This window comes from Apis cerana, linkage group LG5 (genome assembly GCF_029169275.1).
Source record: "Apis cerana isolate GH-2021 linkage group LG5, AcerK_1.0, whole genome shotgun sequence".
Lineage (NCBI taxonomy): Eukaryota > Metazoa > Arthropoda > Insecta > Hymenoptera > Apidae > Apis > Apis cerana.
Genome location: NC_083856.1, coordinates 6327192 through 6353516, shown reverse-complemented (window position 1 = coordinate 6353516; position 26325 = coordinate 6327192). Strand labels below are relative to the sequence as shown.

Genomic DNA, 26325 nt, shown 5'->3' with positions numbered 1-26325 from the left:
ATAAACCGGCGTCGAAGACAGACGGTCGGGCGGCCAACAACAACCAATCAGGTGGACGAGAGTGAAAAGACTCCCGTCTGGTCTGGAACACGTTCCTTTCGGGTAGAAGAGTCCCGTTCCCTAAACGTCGACCGCGAGAACAAGCCGAACTGGCGGTTAAACCACGACGACGACAACAACAACAACAACAACAGCAACAACACGATTGAATCGAGCGGTCGAACCGGCCTCTCCACTCGCTATCGAGAAGTAAGGAAAAGAAGAAGAGACGGAAAGAAGAAGAAGAAGAAGAAGAAGAAGAATAAGTCGGTCAGAACAGGAAGCTGGATCCGCATTTTTGCCCTGGCAAGTCAGGTTGTGACGTCCAGGCGGAAGAACGAGATCGGTCGGAATCAGGAAGGCCATCGGGGTAGGGCGGACGCGGTAGTAGCCGCGGATCCGAAGCGGAGAGAGAGCCGGATTCGAGGCGGAATAGCAGGTTCGATGGCTCGGTTGATTCAGTTATCACGTGCACGGGCAGAGGGAATCCGTGGATGTTGGCCAAACCAGTCGGACACCACGAATTCCACGTCTTCGGGCCCTTGCGTCCTCGTCGCCTTGTCCACCAGGTGGACAGTCGGTAAAACCAGTTGGGTTCCCTCTTCTCCCGGCTCGTTCATCTCCTCCTACTACTACCGGCGCGTGTGGCAGCCGGCAAAGGAAGAAGGAGGGCAGGCCGCGTTAAAACTGGAATCCAACCCGCGACCGACCTACCGACCGACCGACGTCTGACGGACGTGGACAGGTGTCTGGTAATAATACACGTCGAACGGGGAAGTCGGCTCGACCTCCTAGTCTCCTGGCGAGAAACCGATTCGCTGAGAGGAGAGATTCTTCGCGTCCACTCCGATCAGTCTCTCGTCCAAAGTTTCCAAAGTGATCGATCTGGAGGAGGACCGGAAGGTGATGGTCCTCTGTGAGGTGATCGGCGAGGAAGAGGAGCGTCGGGTGCGCGTGGTGGTACGAGGCGAGGAAGACAGGGTGGCGGGAAGTAGTAGGTAGGTAGGTCGGTTGCCTACCTACTACGCGGAAGAAGGAGATTGGGGCGACCGGGGAGAAGGAGTAGGTAGTACACGAAGCCGGTATACAACCGCGGACCGGAGACGAGAAGCCAGAGGAGCAGGTTCGGCCGGTCTAACCTGATTCTCAAAGGGAACCCTGCATCAGATTGGACCCACCTCCGTGGGTCCGTTTGTATTTCAAGTACCTGTACTCCCTCGCTTCGCGTCAGTGGACGATGCCTTCGGAGACGGAGGACTCGGCGAGGACCACGCCAAGAGGAACTAGGAGCTCCTCCGCGAGAACGCGAGAAATCCCTACGCGTGATTTCGATCGATTCTCTGTGTCTCCCGTGTGCCTTTTCTAATCGATTCGTAATAAAAAGTGATCGTTCGATAATTCAGTGAGATTCGATGCAGTGTGACCCGATATCGATTCGATCGGAGAAAGAGAGAGAAAGAGAGAGAGGGGAAGAGAGAGAAGGGTAGTCGCTTCGAAGAGGACTCGGCCTATCTTCCATTTCTCGAATGGATCCAATGAGAAGGAGATAAGAAGGGGAGCTTCGAGATGTTTTTTTGCGAAGTCGAACGACATCTCCTCCTTTTCTTCTTCTTCTTTTTACTACCTGCCTCTTCAACTTTACGGAGGCTATCGTCTCGCATTCTTCGTCGTGCAGTGTTTCGGGAGTGAGAAGTTTATAGTGGGCAAACCGATTAACACGTGTCGTCTGTACTCTAAGCTGCGTAAGTCCGAACCGCGGTGAGAGATGCAGACACACACACACATGCACATATATAGAGAGAGAGGAGGGGGAGGGGGTTAGAGAAACGCAAGAAGCGTGCAACGACGTGGACCGTTCGAGAATGTTCTCCAAATGCCTGGACACGGCTCGATGCCGAGCATCGCGTTCGTACGTAAGGGGGAAACGCGTTACGCGCGATTCCATTAGCGGCGGCCACCATTAAACCAATTATATATTCGCGAGTCCTCCATTCACCGGGAACGCGTATGCCGATCGTGTGCAATATAGTAGACAGGCCGTTTTTACCAGTCTAACGTGCGCGTAGACGTTTTTACGTAATCCTTCTAAACTCCTGTACCTATCGGGAAACTATCGTGGCCGGATGGAGAGAGAATGAGAATGAGAGAAAGGGAAAGAGAGGGAGAGAGAGAGAGAGAGATTGGTCATAATCGAATAAAAAGAAATGAGGGCGAAATGAGAGGCGAAAAAAAGAAAAGACACGCGAACCGGATGATCCCACTTGTCCTCGTCATCGGCTTGTTTACCGGCGGCTCACCTGCGCGTCACCTGTGCGTCATCGCGCAGGTAGCCGGTGAACATCCGCGGAGAAGAGGTCGACGGTAGAGATGGCGGGTTAAACGAGTCAACAGTGGATAGCCGAAGAGATATCGAACTAGAGAGCCGGCTAGACGAGATACTCACTTTGTCGGAGCTCTTGGGTAGAGAGGACAGCGTATCTGAAGGGGGTAATCTCGCGCGTATCTCGCAGGATCGGAATTGGAGGAGGCCTCGGTGCATACGAGAGAAAAAGAGAGAGAGAAAGAGAGAGAGAGAAACGAAGAAAGAGAGAGAGAGAAAGAGATAAAGAGCGAGAGAGTCGATATATTCTCTGGAAGATGGATCGACGTCGATGTCGGTGTGTGATGCCGGTGGCTGGAAACGGTTGGACGGTTGCCGGTGCGCTTGTGTACGTACGTGGAGAGCAGTAGAAGAAAGGTGGTAGAGAAACGGTGGTGGTAGGTGGTAGGTCGAAGGTGCTGGTGGGGTGGGGTGGCTAGGGGGGAGGGGGCCAACTACAAACTACTAAGCGTCCCTCCTGTGTTCCGGATCACATCTCCACGGATGATAGTGTCACCACCTTCGCGATGGATCGACCCGTTCCAAGCGTGAATCTCTCGCGGTTTCGAACAGTTCGAGGCCTTCTCTTCGGGGACAGGGGCTACCCTGTCGCGGGTTGCCCTTTTTTCTTTCTTTCTTTCTTTTTTATTTCGTTTCTCTTTATTTATATCACGACACGCACGGTTCGACACACGATGAGTTATCGTTTCTTGTTCTTCTTGTTCTTGTTCCTTCTCTTCCTCCTCTTCTTCCTCTTCCTCTTCCTCTTCTTCTTCTTCTTCTTCTTCTTCCTCCTCCTCCCCTTCTTTTTGTCCGTTTTCGCGCGATCCCAGACACGTAAAGTTCGCGTTTGAGATTTTCCTCCGACTGGGATTCACGAGTGAGACAGACAGCGAGACAAAGAAGCACCCGGTGTAACTCACAAAATTCACTCCGCGCACCTCATTATCCTGGTTTCTGGTCCATTCCTCGGCCGCGTTCCGCTTAGCCAGTCACCAAGCGCTATCGTTCCTTTCGCGCACACCCCTCTTTTCGACGAGTCACGAGGATCCGGACTCACGGGAACGGTTTTTCCAAACCGGATCGTCTGTCCACGATCTTCGCACTTGTACACCGGCTTCAGGCACACGCGCACGCTCGCGCAGACCGCGGCTGCGACGACGACGGGCGCGACGACGGCCGCGACAACAACGACGGTGAGGAACGCGACGGCGACGCGGTGGACGTGGTGAACGGCGACGTGTACGGGAAGCACGACGACATCGTCGCCGTGGATCGCGGACGCGAGCGTACTATACTCCGGCGCGACGAGATCGAGCGACGTCCGGTGCGTGTCGAAGCCGCGCGAGACTCTCGTCACCACGAGCTCTCTCTCTCTCGTTTTCCTCTGCTCTCGCTGTTCTCGCGCGTGTTCGCCGAGCGAACTCGAGGGTGGAACGGATGCACTACACCCCGAACTGTGCGGCCCAACAGGTAGAATTAAACCACCCAAAGTTTGGGCAGCCGCTGCAAGCAACAAACGAAGCAGCCTCACGGTGCTCTCTCGGATCGTTCTCTCTTCTCTCGGGATACGGCAACATGGCCGCCGTCGCCGCCGCCTCCCAGCATCCCGCTCTCGGCTCCGTGTCTCGGGGCCCCCCCTCTCCTCTCTCTCTCTCCTTCGACACACACGTCCCCGTACAAAACCGCCTGCCTCGCCTCTCTTTATCCCTCGCACGTTTTCACGGCGCACACACGCACGCACGCACGCGCGCACACGCTCTCTCTCCCTTCCTCCCTCGCTCCCGAATCTCCCTCGCCGCCTCTCTCTCTCTCTCTCTCTCTCTTCGTCCTCTTACCTGGCCACCCTACGACGCCTCCCCATTTCGGATCTTTCTCCTTTCATCGCTCCTTCCTTCTCCGACTCGAGTCTCTCCTCTCCGTCCGACCTCCTGCTCCCTCTCGTCGCCTCTACCTGTGGCGTTCTCTCGACCGTACTCCCACTCCTCTCTCGCTTGGAAGAGAATCCAAGCAATAGGTACGCCACCAGGTACCAAGGAGTGGTGGCGAGCAGAGAGAGAGAGAGGGCCTTCGGCCCGATATACCTTCGTCCCCCTTCCTCTTTAACCGCTTATCCTTCTCCCTCCTCGTTTCTCTCCTCTCCGCCGATCATCTCAGCCTCCTGCGAGATCCGTGCAGGCCGAGAGGGAGAAGGAGCTCGGGCCGCGAAACAAGGACGCGAGCGGCGAATGGGCGGAGGGGGCGAGGAGGAGGGAACAGGATAGCCGGCGCGCAGGTAGCCAAGATTGGACGAGGAGGGCGCGAGTAGGGAAGATGGTTGGCGGGAAAGAGACGGGGCGAGCGTCTCTACGGCGACCTGCACGGACACAAACAGAGCATCGAGTCATCGACGAGGCAGCCGGGGCTCTTGGCCACCCGGCATTATCGTGTCTCCGGGCCTGTCTCTGTCTCTCGCGCGTCTTCCTCTGGCCTGCTACCTTGACAAGGATACCCGGTCCTCCGCCTCCCGGGTGGGACGAAGACGTGGAAACTCTCGGACCCGAGGAACGTTATCGTCGACATCCACGCGTCCTCGTCCCTCGCCATGGGGCCACCGTTGCGTCTCTCTTTGTCCGTCTCCCGCTACCTTGAGAAGGATATTCCCGGGAGTTGGCTGGGCCGTCGTCCACACCGCGCCGAGTCGAGTCGAGTCGAGTCGAGCCGAGTCGAGGCAAGACGAGACGAGGAGAAGGAGGACACTGCGTACGTGGATTATCGTAATTCTCCTCTCCTCTCGCCCCTCCCGTGGACGCGGACGATTTAGCTCTCGTTCGATCGTTTCTCCATCTCCGACTTATATTCCCGCCTCGCGAAAAAAGGATGTCCGAACAGAGATGTCCGAGCAGAGATATCCATGGAAGATGGAGTCCGCGAGGTCGAACGCACGGCCAAGGTGAAACGTCCACCCGGCTCCACGCGCGATTATGCTCGGTTACGGACTCGGGTCGAAGACGATTGGACGTCTTCGATCGCTTTTACCTGGAAAAAAAAAGGATTTCCATTCGACTTTCACCGACGCACCGACGTGTACGCGTTCCCTCCTCTTTGTTCTTCTCCCCTCGTTGTCCGATCCGGAGAAAGATCGTGGAGAGGCATGGCGGCGAATGATACAGGCCCCCTCCCCCTTTTATCGAGCTTTTTATCGGCGACAGAAGAAGAAGAAGAAGAAGAAGAGGGGAAGGAGGAGGAGATTCCTCGTGGACGGTTCTATGAGGCTCGTTCGACGGCTGGCAAAAAACGACACCCTTCGGAGTAAGAAGACGGTGGAAGAAGAGCAACAAGAAGGTATTTTAAGGGAGAGAGGGAAGAAGGAAAGAAAGGAGGGAGGGAGAAAATGGTAAAGGAACGAGATGAGATGGAGGCAGCAGCGTGCACCGATACAGCCACGGACACACGTGCGTGGCTATTGATTCTCCCGGTTGCTGGTCCGCGCGAGCGCGCTCCAACAGAGAGAAAGACAGAGAGAAAGTATACAGACATCGAAGAGGAGCGAAGCTGCCGTAGCTGGCTTCTGCTGGTGCCGCCGGGTACACGAGCGGAGATGGACTCCGGATCGAAAGAGCGAGAAGTTCGAAGATGCCGTGCGAGAGGGAGGCGGCCAGCCAGCTCTCGCTGGACAAGGAGGAGGCTTGGAAAAAGAGAGAGAGAGAGAGAGAGATCGAAAGAAGAGAGTGCGTGGCGAGCCCTCTCCGATAGAGAGGCAGAGGAGAAAATGAGCGACCTCTTCTCTCTCTCTTTCCCGCCTTTTATTCGCGTTCCTCTTCTTTCGGCCCTCTCCACCTCCCTTCGTTTCGTCTTTCCCGAGGGAAAGAGAGAGAGAGATTAAAAGGAGAAAAAGGAGGAGATGGAATTAAAAGGAGGAAAAAAAGGGAGAGAGAGAGAGAAAGGGATACTGGTGAAAAATGGACAGCCAGCGAGAGAAGACAGCCTCGGGCTACGTCGCGAGCTGCGACCCTGCTCAGCGAGGGATCTCTCTCTCTCTCTCTCTACACTCCTCTCCGACGTACTGTTTCTTTAAAAAGATGTATAAAGTTGCGCGTGCACCGCGAGAGCGGAAATTATTGGCGATGTTCGCCACGTATATGTGTCGAATGTTCCTTGGCGATGTTCAGCAGCGGGTAATTAGGCGGATCCGTGCGACACGGAGTTTGCCGCGGACGAGCGCGAGCCAAGCGTCATTTGAATACGCGCACGCCTTCCCGTGAGAATCGTCGCCGGTCGTTACGCGTCCACGTTCACCGCGTGGGTGGCTGCACGCAACCGCGTGGGCGGATCGACTTCGCTATGGTGGTGGAGGAAGAGGAGGAGGAGGAGGAGGAGGAGGAACGACGACATTTTCGTCGGGGAGAGGGGAGTTGACATGACGCGGGTTGACGATACACGCGACCTCGAGATTTTCTTCACCTTCGCCGCGACTTCGAAGGCTAGACCATTGACTAGAATCGTAGAAACGATAGAGTTAATGGTTAGAAAGAAGATCGGAGGAGGGGGATTTGTTGGTTGGTAGTAACGGGACATGGATGTTATTATCGGTGCGATTAATTAGGTCGGTCGAATTTGGGAGGAAGGTGGGGGATTTTGGAACGAGAAATTTTCTCAGGGTTGTTCGGTGTAATTTGGGTCATCGAATTCTTATTTGCTCGAGTCGAAACACTCGAAGCGACTCGAAGGTGACCTGGAAACGTCATTCGGCGTAACGAGGTATATCTCGCGTGTCATAAAGAGCGCGATGCACACGACGTGCCTGCGTCTTCCTCGTCTTAAACATCCGTGGAATTATTTTGCATAAATTTGCCAACTTTCCGCGATTCGTTTCGCCTAGAACGACGCTTCAGAGGTGACGCTTCCTCTCCTCCGCTTCGCGACGAGGTGGACGTATCGGGATAAAATTCTGGAAACGATTTTATCGGGACGTTTATTTTATTTACCCGAGCATAACTCAAGAAAATCCTACATCAGGAAGGTCCTTTTAGCAGAAATGTTCATAGGTGAGTGGTCTCTGTCGTAGCTCGTGTCGCTCGTAATTGCACGCATCCTTCTGAAAGACCGGCGACAAGTTATTATCGGTGAAATACGTGTTCTCCGCGACATCACGGCCATTTGTCATCCACTACGAAAATCTCTCTCTCTATCTCTCTCTCTCTCTCTCTCTGGCGTCGTTGCTTGGAATCGCAGCTTCGCAGATTTCTTCGAATCCGATGAAAAATTACATTCCTCTTTGAAAAATTGGCATTAGCCTTTCGCGAATCCATTTAAAGCTATAATAAAACGTTACGGGTAGAAGTCGGGAAAAGCGAGAGAAAAGAAATTCATTCCCCCTTTAAATCTTTATCAATTTTCGATCGATCGAACGAATTTCTTGCATTAAAATAGAAAAGAACTCTCGATATCGGGAATCTCGTTCCATTTAAACTTGACGCATCCCGAACGATGAAGTCACAGTTTATTTCCCTCCTTCCATTATTCAATTTCCTTTCCATTAGAAGTTTGAAAATAAGAATGGAACGAACTCCGCGATCCCGATGTATACATTGAGATGCTAATTCCTTTTTCCACTTGCCGGTAGTAAAAAGGTTTTTAGCACCTCGGTGTACCTGTGTCGATCGACGAACCGCCACCGTCCGATCCCTGACAGGCATCTCTCTCTCTCTCTCTCTCTCTCTCTGTCTGTTTACTCTCGAAACGCGGGCAAGAGCGAGCAGTGACCGGTCTTTCGTCGAACAGGTAGCTTATGATGATGTATTGTGCGCACGTGAATAGATGCAACATCGACGTCTCTCTGAATGAAACGCGTGAACCGGTCGCCGGCCATTATAAGCCGAGAACACGAGCGCCGTTTGATCGGGCTGCGGTGACTTGAACGCCAGCAAGCGGCAGTCGCGCCGAATCTTCGCCGAGACTTCGACACTCGCCGCTTGACCACGCGTTCGACTCTCCGTTTTGTAACCACGTTGTAATTAACCACGTATTTCCCCCCTCCTCTCCCCCCATAAGTTAATTTCTAACATTACTCTTTCCTCTTTTAATCGTCGGAGAAAGTAGAAGTGCGCCTAATAGATGGAATTATTGTTTAATTTTCTTTCTCTTTCTCTTTTTCTTCAGACTTTTAAAATACTCGCGTTCGAACAACGCGTTGATCAACTCGATTGTGATTAGATTCTTCTTCTTCGTTTTTTTTTTTATCATCGTCGAGGAAAGTAGTAGTGGGTGATAAAATTGTTGTTACAAATGTTACGATTCTCTTTTCTTCTTCTTCTTCTTCTTTTTCTTCTGATTTATTAGGAAGAGATGAAGTAGTAGAAGTATTGGGTATTTTCTTTTTCTTCCTTTTTCTCGTTTCATCGCGAAGGAGTTTGCGGGGAGATTTTTAGGGATTACGAGTGAAAAAAAAATTTGAAAAGCTGTTGTAAAGAGTAAAGGGCGGAATAGATCGAAGTTGGCGAGTACGAAGTCAAGGAACAGGGCGATCTTCGCGACTCGTTTACGGTTTAATGACACCTCTCGTGAGCACAAATGCGAGTTTTATGCCTCCGCGCTTAGGCACAATCAACCGCTTGTAGAAACGTTCGTTATAATTGAACCCAAACACCTAAGTCGACTAAGATATAATTCCAAGAAAGGAGCATCTTTTCATTCGCGAATTTTTTCTTCAAAAATATCTCCACGTCGTTTCGAAGAAGTATAAAAGACGCGAAATATAAGTAACTTTTTAAAAGATCGACATAACTTCCTTCGAAAGATAAATTCCAAAAATTTTTATCCAAACTTTATTAAATTTGCTCCAATTCCAACCCTCCCTCTCTCTCTCTCTCTCCTATCAAATTGTTATTCTTCGCTCGAACACGTCAAAAAAAAGAAAAAAATAAAACACCTTCCCACGCGACTTCCAACCAACACCAGCCCACACCTTCTCGACACGAAGAGAACGCTCTCGCGCATCCGACAATCGCAGACAAAATAAAAGAAAAAGCGCAAAAAGCCACTGGCACGTAACATAAGCATAGTAACGCATAGAACTTTCACCGCCGTAACTCGCGCGCGTAATCCGCGGCGGGCCAAGCCTCGTCAATTACTTATACTCCAACTCCGCGGAAGAAAGAGAAAGAACGCGTTATACCCGCGTTTCCAATCCGTTGTAACGGCGAAACGCGTCGCGATAACGGTATCGAAAGTGTCACGCGTTGTACACGCGAGGTTATCTCTCCTCCTCGAGGAGGACAACGCCAATGAGGATTCCATCGTCGATTCGCGAGGAAATTTACGATTCTCGAAAGCCGCGCGTACGCAAGCAGCCGCGTTTCGATCGAAGTTTCGTTTCATTCGAACTTGGGATGAATTGTTCGCACATGCTGCAGTTCTGGTTAAAGGATAAGATGGAGTTTTGTATTACATTCGTGTATCTCTTTTATCATTTTTCAAATTTCGACCAAGCAAATCGATTAAATGAATAATCTATTTTGATCGAATTATACGTTTGCATTGTAGAATTGTATTACAATTTTTTTCGTGTAACCGAAAACTGTGTCTTTGTATGTTTCGTCAGTCACGCGAATGTCTAATCGTTCAAAAGTAATGAATATATAGCTTTAAATCGAGTCGAAAGATCGAAGATGGAAGAGAGTGGAGTGGAGATATGTTCATCGTGGAATAAAATGGAAACGGCGAGAATTTCGCGGAAATTTATTGGTGGCGCGAGGCTGTGGCGAGTTAATCGAGGTGACTGGGAGAAGAATCACGGTTTCTTGCTTGGCTCGAGAACTTCGTTTCGCGACAGTGATGATGGACTGCGTGAACTTGGCTCGCGTGAATGAGCGGGATATTTGTTTTAAGCTTTTTGCGCTTCGTTGGCGTCGTTGTTGTTTCATACGAGTTCGAGAGAGTTGATAGCACGGCGGGTTGTGGGATGGAGCGTTTCGCGGAGATGGATGATGGGATTATATGCTTGGGAAAATATCGTTGCGAGATTGGTTAATGGAAAAAATTCACTTTTTAGTTTAAGCGTGTAATTCAATGTAGAAGAAATAAAACAAAAAAAAGAAAGATCAGAGGAGAAGGATTTAATATCTTATGTATTAAATTGTATGAATTGTGTAAGATATTATTTTAAATCTAGTGAAATTTACGTTACAATTACAACAAAACTAGTAATTAAATTAATTTAAATCTCGCGTAACAAATAAGATATTATCACAATGTGTATCTGCATACGTCACGTGCATGTAGATACGCAAGTAATAGAGTTTGAAGAATCCAAAAACCCCTCAATATCCGCAAATTTTCGATGAAATATTTTCATTCGCTTGTAAAAAAAAAAAAAAAGAAAAAGAAAAAGAAAAAAGATTTAGAACAAAATATCATTACATAATGGATATTCATATTATATGCAGCATAAAGGATATAAATGGGATAACAACTGGCTATAAAGTGAAGTTTATTACCGAAAAGTGTCGAGCTGTCGTCATTGTTCGCTGAATTCGATCGTTTTTTTTTTCCTCCTCTTCTCTCTCCTTCCCCCTCCTCGGAAATTGTCTAAATTGCTCACAGTTTTGCAATGATACGTACCGCGTCCATTATTCGAGCGTATATGACAGCCGATAGCCAGAAGGTAATGAAACGCTTATTGGCCGCGTGTTGAACAGCGATTGTTATCGTCGACTTTCCCATTCCTGAGAATCGGTCAGTGCGGAAACCGAACGAGCTATCGAGGCTGCATACGCAGTGTTGTTTTCTCCTCGTTACTTTCGTAGACGACAGACGAAAAGCGGCATTAAACCGCAGGTACTTTGTTCCAACGATACGTCGTCGAGGATCCGAGGAGCAGTTAGAATTTTAATTAAATAATCCGAGTTTCGCGTTATATTTTATGTTACTCTTAAATATTGAACGATCGATAAAATCAAAGCGTCGTTTATTTTTTAATGACTTGTTAAGTTAATAGCGTATAATATTTTCATTTCAATTATTTTCATAACAATATTAAAACTTGTGTCGTCCCATCTTCCATTAATATTTTTCCAATAATATTTCAACACGTGTAATTTCTTAATAGTTAGTTATCTCGATAAAATTTACATCTGGGAAAGCCTAGATTTAAAATAATTAAAAACGCGTTTCCAGCCATTCCTCATCGAATCTTTTATATAAACGATTATGCGCTCGCGACGAATCCTTACCAAATTCTTAATCTCTCTTCTTTTTTAATTTAAATCCAGAGTTAACCCGGTCGAGAAAGTGACTGAGTTAAAAGTTTCTAACAAAGTTGCTTCAACTAATTACTTGTTAAACTGCTTGAATAATACTCCTTCCTAACTATTACAATCTTTTCATATGATCTCGCGCGATATTACGATTAATTATTATTTCGAAGCAACTTTGTTATTAAATTTTCGACCTGGCTTTCCAGATCGAATAAACAAGTAATAAACTTTCGATGACCACCGCCGACGTCGTCGTCATCGTCGCGACATCGTTTCCTCTTACGCGCGCGACTAATCGCGTCCATTAATCGTGACTCGATTAAATGATTTCGATTTGGACACGGTCGCTTAGCAGGCCAGTTTTTTCACGCTATAAATAGGATCGGGGAAAGAGCGCTCGCGCGCCAGACGGCCGCTTTGTCCGTCTGCGGGTTACACAATACGCTCCTCGGGAAGAAAGGAAAGAAAAGGCGTCCCTCGCGATTTACCGCGGACGATTAAATGCACCCGTGATTCGAGTCGGTTTCACTTTGTGGACATCGTCCACTTCTTGGATAATAATCCTGGATCTATCTCTTGGAGATAAGAATCTGAAAAAAGAAAAAACGCTACTTTTCTTTTTCTTTTTACGGTTGGCGAATTAAAAATTGAATTATCGATCTATAATCGGAGAAAGAAGATTGGTTATTTTTGATGGATTTGAGGGGAAGTCTTCAAACATTTTGATTTAAATCAAAGGGTTTTTTGGAATGGGAGATAAAAGAAGAATAAATAAAACTTTGGAAAATTTAAAATTCCTATTAGTCGAAATATCAATGAAGATATTCCGTTGAGAAGCTTGGTGTGTATAAAAGAAAGAGGATGAACGAAATTTGGAGAGAGGCTTGAAAACATCGGACGTGTTTAATTGCATCACGGTGTTTTTGCGATTGCCAATATTTTGACAATCTTCTCGGGCGTAAAAAGTCATCGATACCCGAGAGACACAGAGTTGGTATTTAAAAATGGGAATGCGTTTGATAGCCCGCGCGGCTCGCGTATCATTATCGATGCAAAATAGCTTGGCGATATAAATATACGAGAAACCCATTTGAGGAGATACATAAACCAAACGAGGGCCTTATCGCGTCTCTCCCGTGTCGTTACAACGCGACTCTTTTGTAAAGTAAAATCGTAATCGGTTGCGTTACTCCATGAAAAATATGGCGCCATGAATAATGCATGCGGACGGTTTAAAATTTATTTATTGTTTTCGTAAACCGCGATATTTACAGGTGATACAGGTTCCAATATTTTACGAGCGTGACGAACGCTAATATTTATCAAACAATTAACCGTTCCTTCCATAATAAACGTTCGAGAGGTGACACAATCGTGTATCAGAATTTTCTGACACCCTTTCAAATAAACGTCTCGCTTGCGTAAAATACGCTCGCTTATCATATGCCTTCTCATACCTATGCACGTACGCATTTATTTCGCGCACGTTTGTTGGGGGGATTTAATAAATCATTCCTCGACTTTTAAAGCAAAAATATTATCTATTAACAAATCGGTAAAAAGTTGCTTTTATTGGTAGTAATCTTTTTGTCAAATTTATTAATTCTTCCTTTTCACGATTTTAAATAATTATTGTTTAATTTTCCTGAAATCTGTGTGCGTTGTAAAAGCGAGCGTTAACCGATTCGATCAACGGGTCGTTCGAAAATTCTCTTGCAAATTCGATGAAATACTTACGAATTATCGTAACCATCTTATATCAATCTCTTCGAAAACTTCAAAGACCCCTTTCAGATTCATGTTTCCTTAAAAAATAAAATCGCGATTTCCCCGTAATCATTGCGACTTGCACACTTCAATTTCACAACTTTTTCTCGCGTAAGAAAAAGTTCGCAATTTCAAAACGCCTAGAATGAGAGAAGCTCATCATCCTCGTCTCAAAAAAGAAAAAAAAAAAGAAAAGAAAAATTTTAACTCTGGAGAAGTCGAGAATCGAATTCGATACACTTTGGAAGCGATGCAGCGCCGGGAAAGGGGTGAGCCCGATGTAACGGTAACGCGAAAATCGCACGGATGCCCGAGGGCCGTTCTTGCGACGTTCTTTTAACAGCGCGTATCCGCTCGCCGGTGAGGCGAAATTGCGCTCCTCGCCGCTTGCGTGCCCGTTAACTTTTCGCAAGAACGGAAAACAGTTACCCCGCTCAGACATGCGCGGCCAGGGTATAAGGAGAGCGCGATTTCATTGACTCGAGGTACCTTAATGGCCGTCACGGAGCCGTGCTTGCCACCAAACAGGCAAGAAAATCCCTCGCGGCGCGGACACGCTCGTATGTCGCCTCTCCCCTCTAGGAAATTCAACGGAACGACGACTCTTTGAGTTGCTTCGAGCTTGCCTTTTTGCAAACGTGGGTTTTCGGAGAGTGGAGAGAAGAATGGAGTGGACGTGGAATAAAAGGATCGTTTGACGGAGTTTGAGAGTGGAGGTGTTGCAGAGGTGTAGAATTTAGAACGGTATTTTTTTTTGTATATATATATATACTAGTTCTATTTATGATTTCTCTTTGTGAAATGTTTTCGAACAAGGAAGAGTCGAGAGAGAATTTTTTCGAGCAGTTTTATTTATTCAGAATGGAGAGGATTATAATAATTGGATTATAAGATTAAGGAAGAGGATTGGAAGAAATTTCCCTCTCCTCCCTCTTTCCTCCGATAGAAGTTCAATTTTGATGAAAAGTTGAAAGTTTACAGTCCCAAGTTGAAAACTAGAACTCCATGAAGTATATAGGATTAACAATCATACTTCTCTCTGAGTAAAAAATCCGAAATATAAAATATATAAAAAAAACTCGAGAAACACGTTTCTCAAACGATCGTCTCGTTTTTTTTTTTCTTTCAAAATTTTGAGAATCGACGAAAGCAATCGCGATTCCAGTTAATTTAAAAAGAAAAGGAAAGAGAAGAAATTTCTTCTGGAAGTTAATTCCACAGAGATTCAAAACAAATTCCCCCCGTTGGCCGATGATCGGTCGAAAAAAAAGTGTTGGAAGTAAAATCGAGGCCACGTCTCTCGTCGACATTTGCATTCGCCTTCGTTAGAAGGTATCCAGGGGGAATCGGTGGACGAGGGAGCCCAGATACGGGGGCCCAATCAACGGTCCCAAGCGGAAAGAGGGAACGCGCACGGGGGAGGGGGGAGGGCCAGGCACAAGTGTGCGAAACGCGAGGGGGCCAAAACGTTCCTTCGTGCACTCGCTATTCGTGTGTCGCCATGGACGCGACATGGACACGTTCAGCCATCGTGGATTCGTGAACAGCCATTGGGAACCCGCCATCGAGGATGAAGCCACGAAAAAGAAGCGGCCGACTCCTTTTATCGGGATATCGCTGTTCCGCCTTTATTTGAATGCCGGGACGAGAGAGTCACCCGATCGAGATACCCGTGAATTCGAATTGGGAATAAGGAGAATCGATATTCTTGGTATCGGTTTATTCGATTGTTTCGGCTTGCTTTTTTTAGTCAGAAATTTGCAAAAATGAGAGAGAAAAAAATAAGAGGATGCCAAGATGTCTCGAGTCAATAATAAATTTCGACCGAAGCCGCTGTCAAATATCTATTTCGATTGTAATTTCTGGAAAAATCTTTGATTTTTGGGAAAAGGAAAGGGAGCGATTTAGACTTTCTCGTCCAAGAAAGAGTCGACAGATTGAGTTTCGATCGTTGTCGATACGGGATATTAATGATCCGGCTCGCATTGTGCGACTGTTTTGCAACCGTTTCTTTCAGCGGCGCAATTTTTCCACGCCAACAACAGGCATCCTTCCTCTCTCTCTTTCTCTCTCCTCCCCTTCCTCTTCCTTCCGCGTGCATATTCGCTGGGATAATTTATCATCGTGCGTAATTGCATAATTAACGCTGATTAGCCATCTCCCTGTCTCCGCCTCTTGGATCGATCATCGTCGCCGCCTGAAAATTTCAATCCGTGGAAGGAATTAATCGTTGATTAATCGTCGAAATTGCGTAATGGTTGCGACGATGCAACAACGATCGAACATGTTGTGCACGCACACGTGCGCCGCGGAGAATCATGTTGAATATCGAAACGTTCGTGTTACGACGACGACGGCGACATTACCGGAGGCATTGCTTCTTAACGATCCTATTCAAAAAGGAATAAGGAGGCCCGCTTTTAAAGGAACTGGTTTGGCAGTTCTTCGCTTGAACCTACCGCGTTGGTTAACGAGCAGATGGAATTAGGTCTCGATTAGACGAGATAATCGTTGGATAAGGAGATAACGAAGGGTCGATTTTGCGGGAAAATTTTTTTTACGCCTTTAACTTCTGACCAACAGGTCATTCCTCCAATTTGTCACAGCTTGAATGTATTTCTTCCGTACACGACCAATAACTCTTCTCGATATTACATCGTCTTGAAAGATTCTTGGAAAATCAAAGAATGATCCCAGAAGAATAATTAATCTCCGACGATAAAATAGGGGAAGAATCGCGTCCTATTACGCGAAATTTCCACCCTGTGCGCTCTCCACGCCACCCATCTTCCCTCCCCTCCCAGCCAGATAATCGTTTTTCCTCTTAGTCACCGTGATGACCTCGGCCAAAGGGTCCTCTAGGTATACGGGACTTTCCTACCTGCCTGTCTCGGTTCTCCTCCGCTGCCTTCATCCTACCTGAGGCGACGTTATATTTATCTCGAGTGGCCGTGTACGTATACAGGCGCACCAACACGCGCGCGAATCGAACGAACACGTGGACAGAGGCGTGGCGTTGGCTTTCGAGGTTGGATGCATTTCGGGCCGGAGGATGCTGCGCCACGGTTGAACGTCGGTCGTGTAGAGATGCACCTGTCAGGTCGAGGAACACCCCCGTCAGGGCTTTACCTGGCGGAGCGTAAAAAGCCAAAAAACCTTTACCACCTCGGCTCGAAGGGAAAAGAAGATGGAGAGGGTTTCCTAATCCAGGGCACCGTAACTTTTTTCGTGCGCATTCCACTCCGTGAGAAACCGCTCCGCTTTTGATCCTCGTGCCAACGAGTTTTTATTCGATTATTCGGTATCGATACGATTTTTCCACTCGCAATTTCCCTCGAGGAAAAAGAAAGATTCCTCGTTCTTTGGAATCTTTTCGTCGGAATTACTACTCGTTCCATTTTTACTTGGAAACTTTTTTCGTCGAGAGGACGAAGGAGAAATGATGGATATTTTGATAAGTTCGATATTGAAACGAGAAACAATGTACAGTCAAGATGTCGATGCACGAAAGGACGCGTCTTCTAGATACAATTGCAGAGAATACGGTTGATACGGCAGAGAATTTTAAATGTGCAATACATTAAATTTTGTCTGCTATGGGAAAAGAGGGATGAAAGAAGTCTTATCAAGGGATATTGATGGGATATTAAGAGATACGATATATGAACTGATAATAATTGGAAAATTGTAAATAGAATTCATACGATTTTTCGACTCGCAACAAAGAAACTACGATGGATATTTTGATAACTGCGATATTAAAATGAGAAACGGTGTACAGTTATGTCGACTCATAAAAATACGCGTCTTTTAGATACAATCTCGTGGAATTTTAAATATGCAAACTTAAGTTTAAGTTTGTCGATTGTTTCCTATATTGTAAAAATGCGAAATCTCGAAAAATGTTGAAAATCGAGAATTTGTGTTTAAAGTTGTGATAAAAGGAATTAATTTCTCGAATTTAATCTGGCTGTGATTTCGGTGGGTGGTCTAAAACACTGATCGTCGTCCCATTGAGACGGACTTAGCCTGTTTAGCCTTAAGCGTAGATTTGTATCAGTTTCGTGAGGGATGGTTGAGAGCGTGTTTAGAGAGGCGTATATTTTCCAACCTGCCACCAAGTGAACTGTAAAGAACGTGTCTTGGCAGTGATTTACATTTATTATACATTATTTTTGATATAAATTCTTATCAAAGAAACGTTTTACATTACGATACACCTATTCCCCAATATTCTTTTCATCTCGTGCTTACGCTATTTTAAGTATCGATAATAAAAATAATAATAATAATAATTTATATAAATTTCTCGTTATGATCAACAATCTTGGCGTTTTACGAATTTTAATTTGAATAAATATATATATATATATTTTTCGAGAGGACAATAAGATTTCTTGCGGTCGTAAAATAAATAAAAAAGGACTTCTAATAAAATAAAATTAATAAATCTTTCGAAACGAGATAAGTTTTACAAATATTTCTAACGCTTTTTCCTTTCCCGAATAAAAATTTTATTCAAGCTGTCCTGTTTTATGTATCTTCGTTCTTCGATGTTTTTACGGTGTTAAAAATTAATTTCAATTTATTCTCGTATGTATTAGACGATGGAGAAGGGTGAAAGTTTATTTTGGAGGAGGACAAGGGAAGAGGTTGGCGCGAAAGGAAATTCTTCAAACCGTGGGTTGAGCGAATACTTTTTCTCTCGCGGAAGGGTTAAAGGTGAGAAGACGTCGGTGAAAGGTTTCGAGTCCCGTGGCGAGAGAATGCATCGAGATGTGCATGTTCAACTGTTTCGAATCGATCGAGATATCTCTTTTTCCTCTTATCTCCTCCAGACTGTATTCTACTGTCAGGTTTACGTTTACCTTTCCAAACATTTATTCTTTTTTATCCCTATCTTGCGAATTCAATCACCTCTCACATATTCCAAATTGTATCTCGTTATATTTTTTCACATTGTTTTATCTTCTATTTTATAAAATTTCTTTCGTTCTTCAATTCGCATCGCATAATTATTTCGCTATTTGTCAAATTACATATACTTTAATTTCTTTATTATCGTTAAATATTCAGATTAAAATTATCTCGTATAAATTCTTTTACATTGCTTCTAGTTTCCATTTTATAGAATTCAATTTTCAAGATAAATATTTACACCGCATAACAAATAATTAGATTATTTGTCGAATTATATACACTTCAATTTTCTTATTGTTATTGAAATATTCAAAATTATCTTCATCTCCTACAAATACTTTTACATTGTTTCTATTTCAGTTTCTATTTTATAGAATTTCTTCAATTTTCAATGGATATATCATTATAGATATAAATATGTCTTTAATACTAAGTATAAAGAAATTATTGCATTATACAATATTTTTATTAACGTTATATTATTTATCGTGTGTGTCAAATAAAATGACAGGTACATAAAAATTTTCATATATATATATCCATAATTCCCGTTACGTAATAACATTAATTATAATGAATAAACGACACGACCATTTAAAGACTAAAATATTCCAAAAATGAGAAACAATCTTCAGAAAACGGCCAATTATCCTCTACTCGATTATTATCCACGCTTTCTCAACAATATCCGCCAGTGAAATCGTCGTAGAAAACTAAAGCAACAACAAACCGGCATCAAAATCACTCTAAATCGATGCGCTTTTAATTTAATCATTAAAAAATCCTCGCCGAATTATCGTTCATTCTCGATTTATTATTAAATCATAAACACAGATCCGTGTATCCACACGGTGCAAATCGTCGTCGACTTTCCCGCCTTTTCCTTCCTTTTTTTTTCCTCTTTCCCCCTCCATCCCTTAATGGCGGTGAAATGGCCACACGCCGATTATATCGATATCGTTCGATCGATTCCACCGAGCTTTTACCGATTCGCCTCCGGGACAAAGTTGCATCACGCGAGGAGAAACTTTCGTCGTGGCGAGAAAAATCCGCTTCTCTCGTGCAACGACCGACTATTTGCGCGAATTAATAATTTTACGAGCATTGAAATTGGAAAAATGAAACTTTCAGGAGAATACATTTAAGAAAATTTTGATGTGGATAGATAGACGATTGTTTTATGTATATATATATGTGTGTGTTTGTGTGTATTGAGAGGAACATTTTTTTTTCCTGATTAATACTCTGGAATGGAAAAAAGCGGAGGATCGAGATGAAGTTTTTGGTAAGGAATCGGATAATGTTAATTGGCACGTCGTATATGGCGACGAGGGATGTGAATGAAGCCGCTTCGATTCGTTGAGCGTGGTTTTCGATCCTCCAATTAAGTTTTTGATCGGGAGGATATATCTTTTAGGAGAAATTTCAACGGGCTGAGGGGAGAAGTTTTACGACACTGTTTGGAAATCGTTGAGTGAGGTATTTTCGTTCCATATGACATGGATGGTGATATTAATTTGATGTACATAGGAGTTGGAGAAAGTTTCGAGGAAAATGAATGACATAACTTACGAAACTTTTATTTTATATGTTATTTAAAACAAAAAAAAAATCTAAATATTAATTATTTCAAATCGATTCTATTCCTTACAACGTGTAATATTAAAAGACAAACTTTGGAAGGAAATTTTATAAAGACTTTCTAAAGAGGAAATTGCTTGATCCGAAACTTTCAAATTTAGACACGTAATAATAAATTTTTATTACACATTTCCTGCTTTCTTAAACAATTAATCTATCGTTGTAGAATGAAATGAAAAAATACATACATATATATATATATATAGGCAATCAACGTATATATTAAAATTTATTTATTTATTAAAGCTCTATCTTAAAATTAATTGTATTTGTAAAATTAAGTCAAATTAAATTACTTATAATTTTGTATTATATCATTAGACTATCTAGAATTCTCCTACGAATATATCAACGTGCGTGCATAAAAATATTCGATAAATATTTATATTTATTTTACTTTTCGTATATATCGTATATACACATTCGTACAAAAAAGAGTAGAAAGAATATACTTTGTAACCAAATTTATACATTGGAACAAAATAAAATAAATTCACGCACAAAAAGCCAGAGAAAATTATGTTCCCACGCATGCTCTTATCAAAACTCCTATCCCATCGACCAGATAGAAAATCCAATCTTGGCGATCGCTTTTTAATCAGAATCGAATCGCGGGAAGGTAGCTCGCGATAGGTTCGCGTCGTAAATCAGCGTGTTACACGGGTGGAAATATTATCCTGATACGATAACACGCGAGCGAACAGCAAACAACTCGCTAAAGGAATAAGTCGCGTGGAAATCGAGATCGAGGAGGAGGTTGGGGGTTGTTGGGGCGGGGGATGTGGATGGAAAAATGCGAGGACGACGCGTGGCTCGGCAAAAAGGGGGGAAAAGGAGAAAGAAAAGAGAGACGAGGGGAAAAATGAGAGGAGAGAAGAAGAGAAAGAGACTGGAATGGTGGCTCTTGGTATAGGCGTTTCCTAGTCTCCTATCGGCAAATTGCGATTCTTCCTTCTCCTCCTCCTCCCCCTCCGCCTCCTTCTCCTTCTTCTTTCTCTCCTTCTTCTCTTGAGAGAGGACTGAACTGCGTCGCAGGGGCTGACAGCTTTGTGGACGCGTTTTGCATTATTAATTACGAGCAGGCATGCGAGACGATTATATACAGTGTCCGTTTTCGTGCGAAATGGTCCAGTGATCATAATTAATCTATCAATAATAATCGGCCAACCGTTTCGCTCTTGACCCGCCATCATAGAAATGAGATCTATGTACGCGTGGGTGTGCAGAAATATAATATGAAATGATACGATCTAGATGGATAGCTAGATCGGTATGAACAGAACACAATGTTGTTTGGTATGGAAAAACAGGGATGAAAGAAGTCTATCAAGGCTTATTGATGAGGTTGTTGATCAGGATAGGATATTATTTGGAATTAAGAAAGATTGGATTGGAAATAAATTTAAAGAAAAGTGCAAGAAAAAAGAAAACAAGTATGTAATATAATTAAAAGTTAAAGTAACAAATAAGATATCTTAAATAAGTATATAAAAATTTGGATAAAAATTGTTATCCTCAGGAATATCAATTATTCTGCGTATCGTCTAATACTAAATTGAAAAATTGACGAAAAATTTTTTTCATTCAAGAATTTCAAATATGATATCATTTCCAAGAATTTTAGAAATTTTGGAAATATCGATAATTTCTGGAATTTGACATCATTTCTAAGAATTGGCGAAATTCTTAGAAAAATTTCTCGAAAATTCTTTGAAAAATTTCTCCTTTCAACTCATGTTCTCCTAATACAAAATCAAATTTTCGATATAAAATTTTGTCTAAGAGTTCCGATAATTCCAGGAATATGATACCATTTCAAAGAACGGCCAAAAATTCTTGAACGATCTCTTATCAAGTTATATTCTCCTAAATCAAATATATTCTACAAAATCAAAAAACTGGTAAGAAATTTTATTTATTAAAGAAATTTGCAAATTTCTGGAATTTAACGTCATTTTCAAAAATTTTAGAAAATCCAGGAATTGGACATCATTTCCAAAAACTATTGAAATTCATGGAAATACTTCTAGAGTTACCTTCTGCCAAATTATATTCTCCTAATACAAAATCGAAAAATTGGTCACAAGAAACAGTAACTATAGAAAAGAAAGTGAATAAAAGGTAAGTATAGGTAAGTATTTTTAGAATTAAGAAAACTGTTGAAAAACATTTAATATAGTAAAAAATTGATGCTTTTTAAAGGTAAGTAAAAAAAGGTAAGTATAGGTAAGTATTTTTAGAATTAAGAAAACTGTTGAAAAACATTTAATATAGCAAAAATTTGGTGCTCTTTAAAGGTAAGTAAAAAAAGGTAAGTATAGGTAAGTATTTTTAGAATTAAGAAAACTGTTGAAAAACATTCAATACGGCAAAAAATTGATGCTTTTTAAAGGTAAGTAAAAAAAGGTAAGTATAGGTAAGTATTTCTAGAATTAAGAAAACTGTTGAAAAAAATTTAATATCACAAAAAATTGGAGCTCTTTTAAGTAAAAAAAGGTAAGTAGAGGTAAGTAATTTATACATAGCTTTCTAATAAATTCGTAAAAATTCAGGGAATTTGACATCATTTCCAAAAATTGCCAAATTATCAGAAAAATTTATCGAACCACCTCCTATCAACTTATATTCTCCTAATACAAAGTCAAATTTTTGGTCAAAATTTCGTCCGGCTGATTATTTTCGAAATTCTTCGAAAAATTTATCGAACCACCTCCTATTAACTTATATTCTCCTGATACAAAGTCGAATTTTTGGCCAAAATTTTGCCCGGTTGATTATTTTCGAAATTCTCAGAAAAATTTATCGAACCACCTCCTATTAACTTATATTCTCCTGATACAAAATCGAATTTTTAGCCAAAATTTCGTCCGGCTGATTATTTTCGAAATTCTCGGAAAAATTTATCGAACCACCTCCTATTAACTTATATTCTCCTGATACAAAGTCGAATTTTTGGCCAAAATTTCGTCCGGCTGATTATTTTCGAAATTCTCAGAAAAATTTATCGAACCACCTCCTATTAACTTATATTCTCCTGATACAAAGTCGAATTTTTGGTCAAAATTTCGTCCGACTGATTATTTTCGAAATTCTCAGAAAAATTTATCGAACCACCTCCTATTAACTTATATTCTCCTGATACAAAGTCGAATTTTTGGCCAAAATTTCGCCCGACTGATTATTTTCGAAATTCTCAGAAAAATTTATCGAACCACCTCCTATTAACTTATATTCTCCTGATACAAAGTCGAATTTTTGGCCAAAATTTCGCCCGGTTGATTATTTTCGAAATTCTCAGAAAAATTTCACGAGCGACCTCCTATCATGTCATGTTCTCCTAATACAAAGTCGAATTTTTGGCCAAAATTTCATCCGGCTCATTATTTTCGAAATTCTCAGAAAAATTTATCGAACCACCTCCTATTAACTTATATTCTCCTGATACAAAGTCGAATTTTTGGCCAAAATTTCGCCCGGCTGATTATTTTCGAAATTCTCAGAAAAATTTATCGAACCACTGCCTATTAACTTATATTCTCCTGATACAAAGTCGAATTTTTGGCCAAAATTTCGCCCGGCTGATTATTTTCGAAATTCTCAGAAAAATTTATCGAACCACCTCCTATTAACTTATATTCTCCTGATACAAAGTCGAATTTTTGGCCAAAATTTCGCCCGGTTGATTATTTTCGAAATTTCCAGAAAAATTTATCGAACCACCTCCTATTAACTTATATTCTCCTGATACAAAGTCGAATTTTTGGCCAAAATTTTGTCCGGCTGATTATTTTCGAAATTCTCGGAAAAATTTCGCGAGCGACCTCCTATTATATCATGTTCTCCTAATACAAAATCGAATTTTTGGCCAACTAAGACCTGCCGAAATTCTCGGAAAAATTTCGCGAGCGACCTCCTATTATGTCATGTTCTCCTAATACAAAGTCGAATTTTTGACCAAGCCAGAGCTGCCGAAATTCTCGGAAAAATTTTGCGAGCGACCTCCTATCATGTCATGTTCTCCTAATACAAAGTTGAATTTTTGGCCAACTAAGACCTGCCGAAATTCTCGGAAAAATTTCGCGAGCGACCTCCTATCATATCATGTTCTCCTAATACAAAGTCGAATTTTTGACCAAGCCAGAGCTGCCGAAATTCTCGGAAAAATTTTGCGAGCGACCTCCTATCATGTCATGTTCTCCTAATACAAAGTCGAATTTTTGGCCAAAATTTCATCCGACTGATTATTTTCGAAATTCTCAGAAAAATTTATCGAACCACCTCCTATTAACTTATGTTCTCCTAATACAAAGTCGAATTTTTGGCCAAAATTTCGTCCGGCTGATTATTTTCGAAATTCTTCGAAAAATTTATCGAACCACCTCCTATCAACTTATATTCTCCTGATACAAAATCGAATTTTTAGCCAAAATTTCGTCCGGCTGATTATTTTCGAAATTCTCAGAAAAATTTATCGAACCACCTCCTATTAACTTATATTCTCCTGATACAAAGTCGAATTTTTGGCCAAAATTTCGCTCGGTTGATTATTTTCGAAATTCTCGGAAAAATTTCACGAACCACCTCCTATTAACTTATATTCTCCTGATACAAAGTCGAATTTTTGGCCAAAATTTCGCCCGGTTGATTATTTTCGAAATTCTCGGAAAAATTTCACAAGCGACCTCCTATCATGTTATGTTCTCCTAATACAAAGTCGAATTTTTGGCCAAAATTTCGCCCGACTGATTATTTTCGAAATTCTCGGAAAAATTTCACGAGCGACCTCCTATCATGTTATGTTCTCCTAATACAAAGTCGAATTTTTGGCCAAAATTTCGCCCGACTGATTATTTTCGAAATTCTCAGAAAAATTTATCGAACCACCTCCTATTAACTTATATTTTCCTGATACAAAGTCGAATTTTTGGCCAAAATTGCGCCCGGCTGATTATTTTCGAAATTCTCAGAAAAATTTATCGAACCACCTCCTATTAACTTATATTCTCCTGATACAAAGTCGAATTTTTGGCCAAAATTTCGCCCGGCTGATTATTTTCGAAATTCTCGGAAAAATTTATCGAACCACCTCCAATCAACTTATGTTCTCCTAATACAAAGTCAAATTTTTGGTCAAAATTTCGTCCGGCTGATTATTTTCGAAATTCTTCGAAAAATTTATCGAACCACCTCCTATTAACTTATATTCTCCTGATACAAAGTCAAATTTTTGGCCAAAATTTCGCCCGACTGATTATTTTCGAAATTCTCGGAAAAATTTCACAAGCGACCTCCTATCATGTTATGTTCTCCTAATACAAAGTCGAATTTTTGGCCAAAATTTCGCCCGACTGATTATTTTCGAAATTCTCAGAAAAATTTCACGAGCGACCTCCTATCATGTCATGTTCTCCTAATACAAAGTCGAATTTTTGGCCAAAATTTCGCCCGGCTGATTATTTTCGAAATTCTCAGAAAAATTTATCGAACCACCTCCTATTAACTTATATTCTCCTGATACAAAGTCGAATTTTTGGCCAAAATTGCGCCCGGCTGATTATTTTCGAAATTCTCAGAAAAATTTATCGAACCACCTCCTATTAACTTATATTCTCCTGATACAAAGTCGAATTTTTAGCCAAAATTTCGTCCGGCTGATTATTTTCGAAATTCTCGGAAAAATTTATCGAACCACCTCTAATCATGTTATGTTCTCCTAATACAAAGTCGAATTTTTGGCCAAAATTTCGCCCGACTGATTATTTTCGAAATTCTCAGAAAAATTTATCGAACCACCTCCTATCAACTTATATTCTCCTGATACAAAATCGAATTTTTAGCCAAAATTTCGTCCGGCTGATTATTTTCGAAATTCTCAGAAAAATTTATCGAACCACCTCCTATTAACTTATATTCTCCTGATACAAAGTCAAATTTTTGGCCAAAATTTCGCCCGACTGATTATTTTCGAAATTCTCAGAAAAATTTATCGAACCACCTCCTATTAACTTATATTCTCCTGATACAAAGTCGAATTTTTGGCCAAAATTGCGCCCGGCTGATTATTTTCGAAATTCTCAGAAAAATTTATCGAACCACCTCCTATCAACTTATATTCTCCTGATACAAAATCGAATTTTTAGCCAAAATTTCGCCCGGCTGATTATTTTCGAAATTCTCGGAAAAATTTCGCGAGCGACCTCCTATTATGTCATGTTCTCCTAATACAAAATCGAATTTTTGGCCAACTAAGACCTGCCGAAATTCTTGGAAAAATTTCGCGAGCGACCTCCTATTATGTCATGTTCTCCTAATACAAAATCGAATTTTTGGCCAACTAAGACCTGCCGAAATTCTCGGAAAAAT

General features: G+C 42.4%; 1 protein-coding gene across 3 annotated transcripts in view; it reads right to left on the bottom strand.

Annotated features, from left to right (window-relative positions):
• Nucleotides 1–4052, bottom strand: part of LOC107997643 (uncharacterized) — a 125170-nt gene extending 121118 nt beyond the window's left edge. For 2 of the 3 annotated variants that reach the window (XM_017056393.3, XM_017056397.3), the window contains exon 1: nt 2483–4052. The gene's annotated coding sequence lies outside the window, so the exon portion shown is untranslated. The remainder of the gene's footprint in view (nt 1–2482) is intronic. The other variant, XM_017056394.3, reaches the window with a different exon arrangement.
• Nucleotides 4053–26325: the final 22273 nt, after the last annotated feature.